Below are 15,219 nucleotides of genomic sequence, written 5' to 3' on the forward strand. Positions count from 1 at the left end.
TTTGGATTTCGAAAAAATTGGGACTTGGCAAAGCAGTCGATGGGAGCCTGTCGTCGATAAGATAAAATGAAGTTTTGAATGTTGTAATGTTAAATTTTGAAATTAAGACATAGGTCCCGCATTAAGTTGGAGTTTCTGGAACCGTTGGCGATATGAGACCTATTGTTTCAACAATTTATACACCTGGTTATAATATTTTAAGGTGATTAACGAGGACGTTCGAAAACCTACTCATCAAACCTAAGAGTTTTTCAGTGTAGAATTCATTAGAGTTTATCAACAAAGTGAAGACTACATCAATCTCCTTTGATATACATTCATTATTTCCAATCGTGCCCATCCTGCAAACCTTCGAATACCTTGAGGACTTACTGAGATCTGATAATTTGGTGGATGATATGATGGAAGATTATTTACAGTTAGTTGAAGTATGCATGGAACAAAGCTATTTCCACTACAACACCGAATTCTAAAAGCAAGACGAAGGAACAGCAAGGGGCAACTGCCTATTATCGTTTATAGCTCAACTGTTTATGAGTCATTTCGAAAAGCAACTCAGTCAAGGGTTTCAGTATTTTCCCAGGGTATGGTACAGGTACGGGGATGATATTTTAGCCATAATCAATACGAAGATGGCGAACGTAGACGAATTCATTTTGAAACTCAACTCAAAATAAATAACTGTAACGTTCACTTATTAAATGGAAAATAATGGACAGTTATCATTTTTAGGAATGTCTAATGCTAGAATTTGATGTATTTGCTACATCGTTTAATTCACATTCCACTTACCATCGAGACATACGATAAGAAACCGACCTTTATTGAAAATGTAGCTGTACTCAACCTTTATGATAAAAATAAAATTTGCCCTGTTATCTTTCAATCCTGTTTATACAAAAGGATTGGAAGGAATATTTAGCTGTGGTGATTATGACGAGAAGTCAGACTTAGCGATCCGTTATTGTCCGGCTTAAAGAGCACATAGCTCATTTGAAATATCGATGGACCGGAAAATCGGGTATTGCCGATCACGCTGCCAGTCACAGTCGTGACATAAATATAAATATGTAAAATTGTTAAGAAATGTATCAATAATAGATTTTTGAACAAATTTGGATGCACTGACATTGCTAGATGTAAGAGTAGCTTAAATAGGGACAAAGATCCAATTCCTTACAACCTCTCTATAGTTTAGCAGTCAGAGAATGAATGTGAAGATTCCCACCAAGGAGGTTTTCTCGCTGAAATTAATTTTCAGGGGAGAATGTTTATTGGTGAGAGAATTCGGTATTGAGTCAAGTCAAGTCAGTCTCTAAAGACGATAACTTGGTGTGAATAGTGTATTTAGTATAGGTCTGGGATGCTTAAAATGTATTGCAGGATATGTGGCAAACAAATTTGAAAATAAATATCCATACAAAAACAAATGAGACATCTGTGGCACCTGACTAACTAAAAACGGTTTCCAGAAGCTGTCTTCTATATCCGAATGGAGAATTATATCAAATAATACAATCAGAATTTTTAAATATGCATGGAGCCTCTTTCAGCCAAGGAAAAATCATTTTCCATGAATTGGTTCAAAAAACTGTAAGTTTATCACCAAACACATTAGTGCAATTTGAAGTTATTCTTCATCTAAGCTGAACACGTACATATATAAGGCTGAAGCATCTTAACCGAAAAATTCGTTTCAATAAATGCCAAAGAAAACTTAATAAGAAATTTACAAATGCTGAAAAATACATTTGTTTTGGATTATATTCTGATTCTTGCAATTTTTTGTGAGTGATATATTTTATGAATCTGTAAGTTCTATTATTCAAGTACCTAATCCATAAATAAAGTTTAGATACCTACTAATTTTTTTAATTTATTATCTACTTAATCTCCTATAAGGCTAAGTATCTGGAATTAAAACATTGTTCATTTACATATATATAAATCCATCAAAGATATAAATGGAGCATACCCATAATACCTAATCAGTTATAATATTGATTAAATCTATAAATCTATAATTTTGCTAATATATATATATATATATATATATATATATATATATATATATATATATATATATATATAAATGAGCGGTTTAATTGGGAACGTGGCAATGAAACACCAAAGTGGACTTTAATATATTTCCGAGCTTTCGAATACTTATATATTCATCGTCTGGGAAATAATTGATTGAGATTGGTGGTGAGTTATGAGTTATATAAATTCTTGTGAAAAATGAATCAAAATGGTTAGTGGAAGACGTTCGATTCACGCAATTTCAGACCGAATATAAATGCTTGTAACAATTCAGAACCAGAAGGCACTAAAACTACAAGCAAGCGAACCCACGTCCTTGAAAGAGATAACAGTGTTAATGGTTGAATACTTGTGTAAAAAGTCTTTATACAAACCTAAACATAGGAATATACTATATTAATTTATTATTTCTCAGACGATAAATACATAAGTATTCGAATGCTCGGAAAATATATTAAAGTTAGTCCACTGGTGTTCATTGCAATAAGGAATTTCTCATAATGTAGCTAACAACTCATATATATTACGAGCGATATCTAATATATTTTCCGATAATTCGAATACTCAATTAATTAATTCCAAGACGATGAACACATAAGTATTCGAAAGCTCTATACAAGCATACATTATACGAAACATAATAAAAAAGTCTCCATCCTACTTATAATACTCAGATTATTCGCGAATACGTTGAATCACTTGATAATAGATAAACATACTCCTATAACTAATACCCTCACTATTTACCATTCTAGCTACGAATCCGTGGTGTGTACCTGATCATTACACAAAGCTTATCTCGCGAGTTTAAACGCTTAATAGTTTATACAGTCGTCGTTTGGCTTGTGCAGAGACTAGGAGATATACGTTTACGCACATATACGGATTTCGAGGAACAAAAGGTTATTGGTATAAGATAACATAACAGATTTGGAATAATGTTAAGTATACACGAACACCATATACGAATTACAATAGATCTTTGATAGAGAATAGAGCCGACATTGCATTTCAAAGAGATAGTAGATCTGAAAACAATGTAGATTTGGAAACAATTATATGCAAGGTAATCAGTGGAACACAAGATGTGTCAGGGGTTCAGTTAATGTACCATCAAAATTGTCGAAATTCGATTAGATTAGAAATTGTTCTAACTATCATAAATTTGAGGTTTGAACATATGATTTTAAGGTGTGTACTTTCAAAGATACAAAAATCTGTTCCTTTGATATGATGTTTTTAAGAGAAATATACAATTTTGTCTACATATAAAAGTGTTGACTTTACCTCTATCCAAAAAATAGTTCTCTAAATCAAACTAAAGGAGAGAGATCTGAGAGAATTCTTCGATTTTTTGTGGTCTTTCGATTCCTTTGATTAAGTTGAACCAATTAATCATATTTGATTCAAAATGATCAGATGATAAGAAAAAATGTTACCAGAACGTCTCCTAGAACAATAACGAAAATAACGGTTAAAAGTTTTTATATGAAATGTTTTGCGTGATGCATGAGTTATGTTACGCTTTTCTGATAATTGTATATTATACAGTCACATCGTTAAGATTCAAAATTATTATACAGGATCTTATAAAAATTTTGTTTTAAATTTAGCTGTCCTTTCAAATGCTACAAAACTAAGCTGAAACATCAAATTAATTATGAATCATGTTATTAAATATTTCAAAAATATTTGAAACAAAATTCTACGTTTAACAACTCATTAGGAATGCCTATTGAATACTATAATAAAAATTTATCTGTATTAAATATCATAATTTATTCTACGAGAGCGTTAGAAGGATACTTATCTTCGTATCTGGCATAGCTGAGTTACAAAACGCAACAATAAACAAATACATCAAGTTTAGCTTGATTTTCAGACATGATATGGACTGGTGTGATGTTTGATTCTACTTCATAATTTCTGTCAAAATACTTGACTAAAACTGTGGACTCAATTGCTTATGTAGATATGGAGCAAATCTTTGTACTTGGAAAACAAACTTCCTGTTCAAATTTCTGTGCATTGTATCTTGTAGTGTAACCTGGACTCCACCTTACTTGAATCGTCTCTCAATCTGTTGAGCTTATGAACGTAATCAGATCGTGTTATCATACAAGTGCTATTTGAGTTGCTTACAGATACTTGAAACAATCATATTGGTCAAAAAATGGTATTAACTCACGAACATTTTCGTGTGATGATTTGCTATGACTTTCGACAAGGATTAAACCAAGCAGTGTGCCGATCAACTCGCTTTGACGAATTCAATCGTGGTCGCATTTCGCTACAGGATAAATTTCCTTCGTGTTATATCGGCTGTTGTACAAGGAAACATCTAAGTTGTGTTTAAACTGAAATGCTAGATCGTCATGTGACATACCGTGAGATTGAGGCCACCGTTCCATTAGAGCAACGTAGAACGGTCAATTCTGGATGATACACCTTGCATTTGTTTGTCGGAACCTTTCGAAAAAATTAGGGAAACCCATGGTAGAGGATGACAATGCAAGCTTTAACATATTAGTTCAAAGAAAAACGTTTTTGAACAGCCAAAAGATCGAATTGATTGGTCATCCGCCGTACAGTTTTTGTTTGGCACCCAATGATTTCTTTTCATTCCTGCAAATCAAAAATAAATTGCGGGGTCAACATTTTTCTACAATTGAAGAAGTGGTTGATGCGATATGTCCAGTTATTCCGAAAGAACAGGCGATCATTTGCTTCGAAGTTGTTCGTGCACGAGCAACTTTTGTTGGATTTTACTCGACTTCAAAGACCCATACAGTCGATTATTGTTCAGTTTGGGGTTCATATGCATAGATCCATGATTCATCGCTTGTTATTATCTCATAGACTACCCTTGAAGCACCGAGATTGAATTTTTCATCATTTTTTCACATCAATTGTCAAATTATACGGAATCCAACGAGAACAAATTTTTTTGCAGCCAAACGTTTATGTTTATGTATATGAGTGGAACTCAAGGCCAAGTATAAATATATTACGTGATGATCTTTGAATATCATTCTATACGCGGCATCGATGTTTTCTAGCACAATAGCTGATTTTGGACGACCTTCACGAAGTCGAGTTTGACATATTCTCATCAGGGTTGTCATATCTTTGAATTTAAGAAGCAGCCCTGGTAATTATGGAATAAGGGAATATAATAACGACTGTAAGTCAAGTATAGTATCAAACTGACCACAACACATGATGCCTCTTAACTAGCTGGAAAAAAATGTTATACTCTGCCTCTTTCCCAAGGTTAATCTTCCCATAGAAACAATGTTCGCAAAATAGTGAACTACTCTATGAAAATACATTCAATTTGGACTTTATATATAAAACAAAGTTGTACGTTGAACAAATGACCAAAGTTTTATTATCGAGGTATAAAAATATTTGTTAATTGCTAGTTATATTTGAGGAAGATAAAAGATAAAAGCTCTTCAGTATCCTTCATTATTACTCTCATCAGTTATGTTGAAGACAATTGTTGTGTCCTTTGGGGCATAATTTATTTGGATTGGAAATATGGATTTGTATTGAAAACCTCAAACCTGAAAAATCGGAGCTCAACTGTCACAAATAGCATGAGTCCCTTAACGTTGTTTCCAATTTGTTGTAGAATTTGAAATACTTCAGAAACATATATTTGCATTTTTTACATAATGATACATATAATTCAGTGTGAAACTTGGGTGTCCATATTTTTAGCTAATTTCTTATAATTGGGGATATATTTAGAGTTCCCAGTCCTTGAACAATTATCTAAATGTGAGTCATTAGGCTTTGTTCAATATTTTGATTTCAAATATTTCATATTTGAGAACAAAGACACGCAATTTTATATTTCCATCACCTAAGTTCCAAGACACTTTATTAATTCTAATTCTAGGTCTGCGATATTATGAAGCTAAAAATACACTGAAACTATTTATAAAACATAATCTTCAGTAACATTCCATGGATTTATGAAAAATCTTAGAACGTGCTCTAATGCTGCAAAATCTTCAAATCTAGAAGAAAACTCTTCTATAAGTTTATCTATAATTTCTAAATATGATGTACCAGTAAAATTTTCATTATTCAAATTTAAACTCTCAACAGTATATTTTATATTTAGGAAATGTGATAATGATTTTTTCAATAGATGGGATTTCCACAAAACTAGTTTACATTTGAATGCATTTACTGAACTAATCATATCAGCGATTTGTTGATTTTTTCCTTGTATTTTTAAATTTAATTCATTCAGCTTTGTTGTTGTATCTGTCAGTAATCCCAATCCTTATTTTCTAATTACTCGTAAAATTCACCTCTTGATGCAATAAATTACTCTATTTGTAGCAAAAGCATAATAAACGGCTCAAGTATTTTACCTCTGCTCAGCCACCTCACTTCAGTATGTGAAAGAAGATCTGTGAAGAAAACGTACCCATCTTCTAAAAATGATTTAAACAATCTGTGTTGCATAGCTCCCGATCTTATGAAATTAATAATTTTTGTTACTATCGTAAATACGTGTTGAAAACCGATAGTTTTTGCGCCTGATGTATGAGGCAATAAGAAATGAATTTCGGGAATAAGGAATCCTGTCTACATAAGGAAATAAATCCTTTTTTCTTAACAGTCATCGCTGGTGCCCCGTCTGTTGTAATTGACGATAACTTTTGTACAGGTAATTTTAAATCTGTTATATACTTTTTAAAAGTATTTAACAGATTCCCTTTAATGGCAGAACTTCAAGGAATTCTTCTTTTGTTTTAAAGAAAATACCATCTTCACGCAAATTGTTAATTCTGATATATTTGTCACGTCTGTCGATTCATCCATCTGTAGCGAAAAGAAAATACAATTTTCCATATCATTGGCTAATTTTGCCTCCAATTTCTCCACAATTACTCCAATTCTTCTAGTAACAGTGCTGATAATTACAACGTGTTTATAGCTGAAACTATTTTATTTTTATATTCAAATTCTTCTTCAAAAAGTGATTCAGCAGCTTCTAATATAGCTCCTTTCACTAATTCTTTATCTGTGAATGGTTTTTTATTCTTAGATAGCAAATGCGATATTTGATATGTCGTTGCTGATTTATGTTGTTGCAGTGGTTTGATAAAAAAACTTTGCTGGTTAGTTATCGAAGATTTTAAAGAAATAATTTTTTTTCTTCAAATTTCAGAGTTCACTGGATAGTCACTATCAAAATTGGTATGAACGGTATTAAAATGTCGTTCAATATTACTTTTCTTGGGAATCGCAACACACAACACAACACAACAAACAAATACACTTCCCTTTGTATTCAACGAAACAATATAGATGTTCCCATTTATCGTTAAAATAATATGTTCTTTTTCTTTCGCATTTATTCATGAAGAGCTTTGAAAGAAAATTATTTCGGATTATTTGATAGTTTTGAATGCAACGGTCTACGCGTGGTTTATTCGCAATACGCACACTATCAAAAACTACGTGCGTGTTAGATGCGCTCAAGGTTAGCAAACTGCTAATCTATGCACAATCCTAAACTCAACTGACTACTTGCTGTATACCTCCGTTTGACAAGAGTAAGTAAATCGCTCTGGCTATCATGCATATCGATTGGGGGCGCCGCGTTGCCTACCCCTGTCTTATACTTTTTTTATATTTGTTTTGATTTTTGATATAAAATCAGTTTAATATCGATCTTTATCAAAATCTATTTGTATTGATTTGCTACATAACAAAACGATCATGAAAAAACTAGCTGCATAATTGCTCAATATCCTTGGTTAACTAACTTGTTAATGCAAAAGAAATATCGTTACTTACATTGAATCATTTGTATGAAATGTTTTCGTTTCTTTTCAAAACATATCTACTTTTCTTGTCTGCATCATTGACTGGAATTAACGAACAGTAAACAATCCAATCAAAAATGTTTGTACACAAAAACGAAACGTCGGAGTGATTATTATTTATTACTCATAGAATGGAGTTAGGTTCGATTGAAATTCTGATATTATACAATTGAAAGAGCAAATGCATAAAAGAACAATTGAATTAGAACCTTTTACAACTGAATTTGGATGATTAACTTTTATATAAGCTTCAAACAACTTGATTCCATTTCAGAAAAAAGAGAGTAGCATTATTTATTCTACTAAATTATTGCAGTGCATGCATTTGATCAACTTCAATGGGATATTATTCTGATCCTTGAAAGGAATGTGAAATGTTCTTTTTTTTACCTATTTTCGATACTTACATTGAGACAAATTGAACCTCAATTTTAAAATTGAGGGAATGAAATTTTTCTCAGGTTAATTATATTTCGCTTTAATATTATTTGAGATTCAGGTAGTACTGTTAGATTGAATAAACGAATAACATATTCTTACTCTACAGTCTAACAAATTAAAAATGTAATGATCTCAATAAAAATATTTAGTCTCCTTCTATTGATATGGAACTGTAAATTAAATGTTTAAAATGAACAAAATTCACTTCTTGACCCTAACCAAGGCGATTTTTAAATTCTAGTACAACACTTTGTACGACCTCAGAGAATATTTTGTTAATTTCTTCCGTTATCCTAGTTTTTAAATCAGAAATATTGTCTAGTCTATTGAAATATACGTAAGGTTTCAAATAACTTCGTAAGAAGTAATCGAAAGGAGTAAAATTTGGAGATCTAGCCAGACATTCGAACGTTCCAAGTGTTCCAATTCACATTGGGAAACTCCCTCGTTTAAATAATTTCTAACTATACGCGCAAAATGCGGCGAAGCTTTGTCTTGTTGGTGGAAAATAGATCGATCTATCCCATTTGGATGATTAACATCAGGAAAAAATATTTGTAATGTTGACACTAAGAAGATATAGTTAAACCTCACCACTTAGTATATTAACATTCGCAAATCCACTGTCTAATAGTGTCGATAACTAAGTTATCGTATTCAGAGACTGAAGGTGAACTAAAACTTATCATCTTGACCTACCTATTTATACTAAATTTTCCTAACAATGAACTTCGGATGGCGATAAACGATTCCAGTGGGAAAACCACTTTTACTTTCATTCCGCATCTAATAAACTATAGAGTAGTTGGACGGAAAAACCCCTTCAAATGCATACATCCAACAATTTATTGTCAGATAATTTTTTAGAAAATGTAAGATTATTTGTCCTCTGGTCGTCCATATTTCAATTGAGCTAGGCGCTCATCAAACTTGGCCAAATAAATTCTAAACCTTCTCCGTTGAAGGTAGAAGGTAGAAGAGAAAAATCTTCATTTCATTGTTATAATTTTTGTAAAAGATAATTTCGCATAGAGCTTTGTTGAAACTATGAGATTTAATTGAATTAACTACAATTTTTTCACCATTAATGTTGAGTGCAGCCTTATCCTAACAAAATTTCTTTTTTTAAAGATTGATGATGATGAATTTAATTATTAACAAGTCGTTTATTGTACAAAACACATGATACGTATGTTTTAGTCATAAAGTGATAGTATTCAACACTGCATTTAATGCGTCCTCACTACTTGTCCATCCATCTTCTTCTCAAAAAATTGCGAGGTGAGAATGTTGATACATTTTAATTGAGAATACGAGCAATTAATGATAACTCAAAAATTACTGATGATGATGACATTGTTGTACGTGTATTTATAACATTATGTTTGTTGTTGATAACTCATACAACTTGTTCGTTGGATATGTGTTAACATAAAAAATAGCTATTTAAACTGTCGTGAGAGGATAGAGATAAAAAGTTCTGAAAAACTCTGAACAGATAACAGAGTGGATATATTAGTCGGGAGAAACTTTTAAATTGAGTTTTCAACATAACCAACCAAAACAATATATTCCTACATCGTGACTGTGATTCGGTTAAAAAACGTGACTTTATAACTCTTTCAGAGATTTTATCTTAACTGTGAAATGTGTGGAGTATATTCCAAGCTATAAATCTCACTGGAAGAGAACATCGGCTAATCAGTTTATCCAGAATGGGATCAGATATTATTTTGAATAGAATGCATGTTTATAAATTACTTCCCACCCAATGAATTCATAGTCATTTTGATCTTTGGGATGCGAAGAGGCAATATGAGCTACACCTTGTCTAACTTCATTTCGTTTTTGATTTGCGCGTTTATCAGGAGTGCCGACGATTCTAGCAGATACACTTAGTAAGAGATCGCTGTATAATAAAGATCGTTCATCAAAATAATAGTGTGTTTTGTGAAAAAAATTCTATTTCCGATGTTGGAAGCCCAACGTGGTGAGACATCAATTTCTTAATAAACATCTAGAATCTATTATACAACTGAATAAATATTACGGGAGAATCAACGCACAGAAAAGTAACAGAATTCAAAAGTTCTTGTAGATCATGTTTTATATTTGAAATTTCCACGTGACATTCAGAATCTGGTTATGGTTTATGATGGACAATCAGCTTCACCTCAGATCATGGTTTCCGAAAAGCCCTATTGTATATAAATACAATTCGTTATTCGTTCAAATGCATTGTAGCAAACTAAAGATTGTGAGATTGTGAATATCTAATATAAAGAGATAATTATCGTGATACCACTAGAGTTTGATTAGAATAGTTTTTTCAAATTTGAATTTATAATCTTGTAAGTGATGAAAGAATATTTCAATTTGAATCTTGAGCATTGCTGGAAAAAAATGTCGAAAGAAAAAGTTTTTTTCAATCTTAGTATTTGAAACTAATTTTGGATCCTAATTCTTTTTCTTCATTATATTTTTGGTAAACCTCGTATACGACTGGTAAATTTTGATAGTTCTAGGACTTTGCAGAACTCTTTATATGGAATGACGTTTTTAGGAAAACTATAGGTAGAGGAACGTCTCCGATGAGGAATACCTAAGCATTTGAAATTGCGGAATATTTTCTAAAAAGAGTGTACGATTGTCAAAATACCACAAATGAAATGTTTATACAGACGAAATGAAAGAGAGAAAGAATGATAGAGAGCTAACATATTTGCAAATAATTACCTTCCGTGTATTTTTACTGCCACTATATGTGGTTATTAACGATTTTAAACTATAATCATAATTTTTTTTCCAACAATGAATGTGATTTATGCTCTCCCATAATATATTTAAAGCTTTATTAAAGCTGGACGACAAACATGCAGGCCGCTTATTTTTGCGTACATGTTTACCCTCTGTGCAACGTGCCTGAATATTATCTTGCAGGGAGTGTACTTTATATACATTTTATTACGCTATTTTAAACTTGAATATCGTCATATATATGCAATATGAAATTTCTCCTTTTTTTAAATGAATACATATATCCCATTTAATATTCATTGAAGTTTTAAAAAACCAAAGCATCACCAAACAAAAGATTAATATACAAGGTGACCTGAAAGCCTCAATCCCGAATCCCTCAATCCAACATGTGAACAAAGAAGTAAACTTTGAATTTAACGAAAAAAACACAACCACAGAATAATTCTTATTTCCCTACAAATATAGGCTCTATTCAGAGCGTTTCTATAATGTCTTGTATACGAACAATTATTTGGTTCCTTGTTAGAAATTTGATTGAATCGTAAACAATTTTTTCTGTTGCTCTTGATGTTTCTTCAAATTTATGTTTCCAAGTAACTCATCATAGGTTTTTGACAACGTTGAAGCACGCCCAAGATGTATCTCTTGCTAAATTTAAAGTTTCATTTCGTGGACGTCATTTCGAATATTTTTCCCGTTTCTCTTGAAACATGATTCCATTTTGTTATAAATGTTAACGTTAACGTTTTTTTATGTCCTCAAAAGTTAAAATTCGTGTTTATAACAACCAATGTATGGGCTAATAAATAATAGATTATCGTTTCATAACGTTTCTATTAGAGAAAATATAAAAAAGTTTTCCAAATTAGTTTCCACTTCAAAATAAAAAATAAATCTTCAAAAACAATGAAAAACGTAATAAATTTTCTGAAGAAAATAAATAATGAACTGCAGGAACTTTAGGTATGGAAACTTAGGAAACAATTTTTTTTCTTTGGTTAGACACAAGTGCACTTTGCATTTTATGCACTTGATGTGGGATTTTCCTTTGCATCCCGGTAATTTTCAGCGGGTTCTTGACCCAACGTTATGAGCTGGAAAGTGACCAACGCTATCTCGAGCTATTTCAGTTGACAGACGCAGTAACTACTTAGTCGACCCCTTTTTGAAGCTGAAATCTTATTTCGGAGAACTAAACTTTGAGCTATATGTTGGCGAAAATGAAGAAGTGTAAGCCGTTTTGCTTCAGGTATTTCGAGCAAATCGCTATTTGTCTCATATTCACGATAGGCATCAACGACTGCCAGATTTGAAGCATGAAAAATCATTCGCAAAGGCCACTTCTTAGATTTTACGAAACTCCTATATTAGATCATTACTTGATCTAGTAGATCAACACCTCCCACCGAGCAATTGTATATAAATATTTTTTCTGTCCTTGACCATCTTTTTGCCATATCCTTTTCTCCTGTACCAATAAAGTTGGATGCTAAGTTGGCTGGCTTGTTATGTAGCCATTTGACCATAATAACATCCCCATCGGCATCGGTACTAGTAATCTCTTCTGCAAAACCTCTAACTTTCTTTTTCATATCTTTATCACCAATGGTGGTTTCACAAAATATTGACATGAGCTGTGCAAGTAGTAATAATACCTTTTTGTTTGAAAATTTGGAGCATATAATAGGACGAGAAATGATTATCACAGTATAACCCATGGCCACTATTCTTACCGACTCTTTTTATTAGATGCTATAGTACCGATGCGGCAAAACCAACTTCTTTTATCTATGTCTTGTATAATTCTGGAGTAGATTTTTGATATATTAAGAAGAATAGTTTGATTCCCCCGAACAATGTTTGCCTTTTACATATTGTTTAACATAATGTTTCCCTGTAAAAGGAACTTTATGTTCATCGACACACAGATCTCTCTCTAACGGCAGTTCTAAGCAACAGCTTCGAATTGCATCGTAGATTGGTCCTACTTTAGAAAATACATCCTGGCAATTTGGAGGTTTTATCGAATTATCTACTAAATGTAGTGTTACGGAGCTCGAAAAATCTGTCTCTTGACATATCATTTATGAAAATACTTAGGGATACTTATGTTATTTTCCCAGTACATTTTCTAAACTGAATAATTGAAAACTCCGGTTGCCATATGTAAGCCAAATAATATCTCTATTTCATTGCTGAACGTGGGCTTATACCTGGCTTTTTCTGATTGCACAGCATATAAATTTGTCATTTCAGCTATCTGTATAAAAAGCGAGAGAGAGAGAGAGAGAGAAAGAGAGAGAGATTCGTTGGTTAAAGTTTGGTAGGATAAGAGGATTTTTGTAAGTTTGTTTTGTTTGAGTAGGCGCTGATATAGGAATAGCTCCTCTGCAGAGCTGAGGTTGTGGTGGTTTCGTTGGGTTGTTTTTGCCTAACTATTTTTAAGGAAGGATTTTGGCCGACTTAGAAGAAAGTGAGGATGTAAGCAAAAACGGCCCTTCTCGTTTTTTTTTTCGGTTTTTGAAGGGAATAAATATAACTTTAACTAGGTATTCCATAAATGTCTATGAATGTTTGGAAAAAAATATCCAAGCAAAACCTATTGTCCGCGTTTGCATACATAACGTATATACGCAATTTATTATACAAAACACTGAATAATTGTTTGTAAAACACAATGTGCTTTGCCTTTGTAACATAACTTATCGATATATATATTTATTTCAAGACATACCTTACTAAATTACTTGAAAATTATAGAGGATGTTTTTTAGAGATTTATAATGTTCGCAAACGATAACAACAGTTTTTAGTTAAGTAAATTTCATTTCATTAGGATAGTTTTACAAAAATGTTATAACCTCAATTGCGCACGGTAGGTCTGAAAGGGTTAAGAATTTTTTGCTGTTGATATCTCGTTCATGTTGATCTCAATTGTTTCATTATTTGTGCAGGGTTGAGCAGAAATAGTTGCTTTTTCATTTGCTCACTCTTTATTATTTGTACTTCTGTGTCTACTTCGCATCGACGATAGTCCCATCTGTGTGGAGTCTCTTTTGATTTGTCACATTCTATTGTGAGTTATTTTCCTGTACGCATCTAGGTTCCTTTGAAAAAACCTTTTTGGTGTAGCCATATGCCTGATATGCCACATTGTGATATTAGGCTGTATTTGAACCCTCAAGGCTATAATATAAGTGATACAGAATATTTTCTTTATGTCTTCATCATGTCTAAATGAGAGCATCAACATATTTAGCGGCTGCATTGATCTATATTCTAACTTTCTGATTGCTTCAACGAATTTATAACCTCTCTATAACCTCAAGTTTCCATCACTTTTATAGGGCTATTTTGTGTATTTTCCAAAGAGAATAGAAGACCGGGTACATAAGTAACATTTTGTACTTTTACCTTGGTTTCTTTTGGGGTGTGAGTATTTTATAGAAATGAATATAACCATTCAAACATTCCATTCATGGTCTTCACATCGGTACCTTTAATTTCGCTTTTCATTTTTCACTTGATACCAATCATGGAGAATTGAAAAAAAATCGGCATTTGTTACTTCCGACTCCGTAAGGAGGACAAAAGTAACAAATTAAGGGGCGAAAGTAACGGACCAGAAGGATTCGTGGAAAAAAACAATATGCCATCTCAGATCAGAAAAGTTTTTATCTTCCACTTTATTGCGCCTACTTGTTTAATTTCTTTTTGAGCTAACATGTTACTAGGTTTTTGTACAGTGGTCTCTCCTGTTTCATCTATATTTCAGATATCCTTCTCAAATTCATACCAGTCCATTAGGTACTTCAGTAAGATCATCAAAAAATTTAATCACATTATGTTCGTTGGATCTCGAGGCTCACGCCAGGCTTGTTTCTTGCGTGCCCTTAGGTGTTCTTGAAGAAAGGGGGGGCGTTTCAAAAAACCTGTCAATGATTCTTCACCCACCATTTGAATATCGTGCTACTTTTCAGGAAATGTTTTTCCATTTTTCACCGCCAACTCTACGAACTTCAGGAGGACATGAGCCGAAATAAATTCCAGAGCATGCGATCAAATAGTCCTTCAGACATTTTCCCTCATTATCATTAAAAACTCTATTAACGCAACGATA

General features: G+C 32.4%; 1 protein-coding gene across 3 annotated transcripts in view; it reads left to right on the plus strand.

The window, feature by feature from the left end:
• LOC130893859 (connectin) overlaps window positions 1–15,219 on the plus strand; it is a 619,332-nt gene that overhangs the window by 414,693 nt on the left and 189,420 nt on the right. The window lies entirely within an intron of this gene.

Source organism: Diorhabda carinulata, chromosome 5, assembly GCF_026250575.1.
Source record: "Diorhabda carinulata isolate Delta chromosome 5, icDioCari1.1, whole genome shotgun sequence".
In the NCBI taxonomy this organism is placed as follows: Eukaryota; Metazoa; Arthropoda; class Insecta; order Coleoptera; family Chrysomelidae; genus Diorhabda; species Diorhabda carinulata.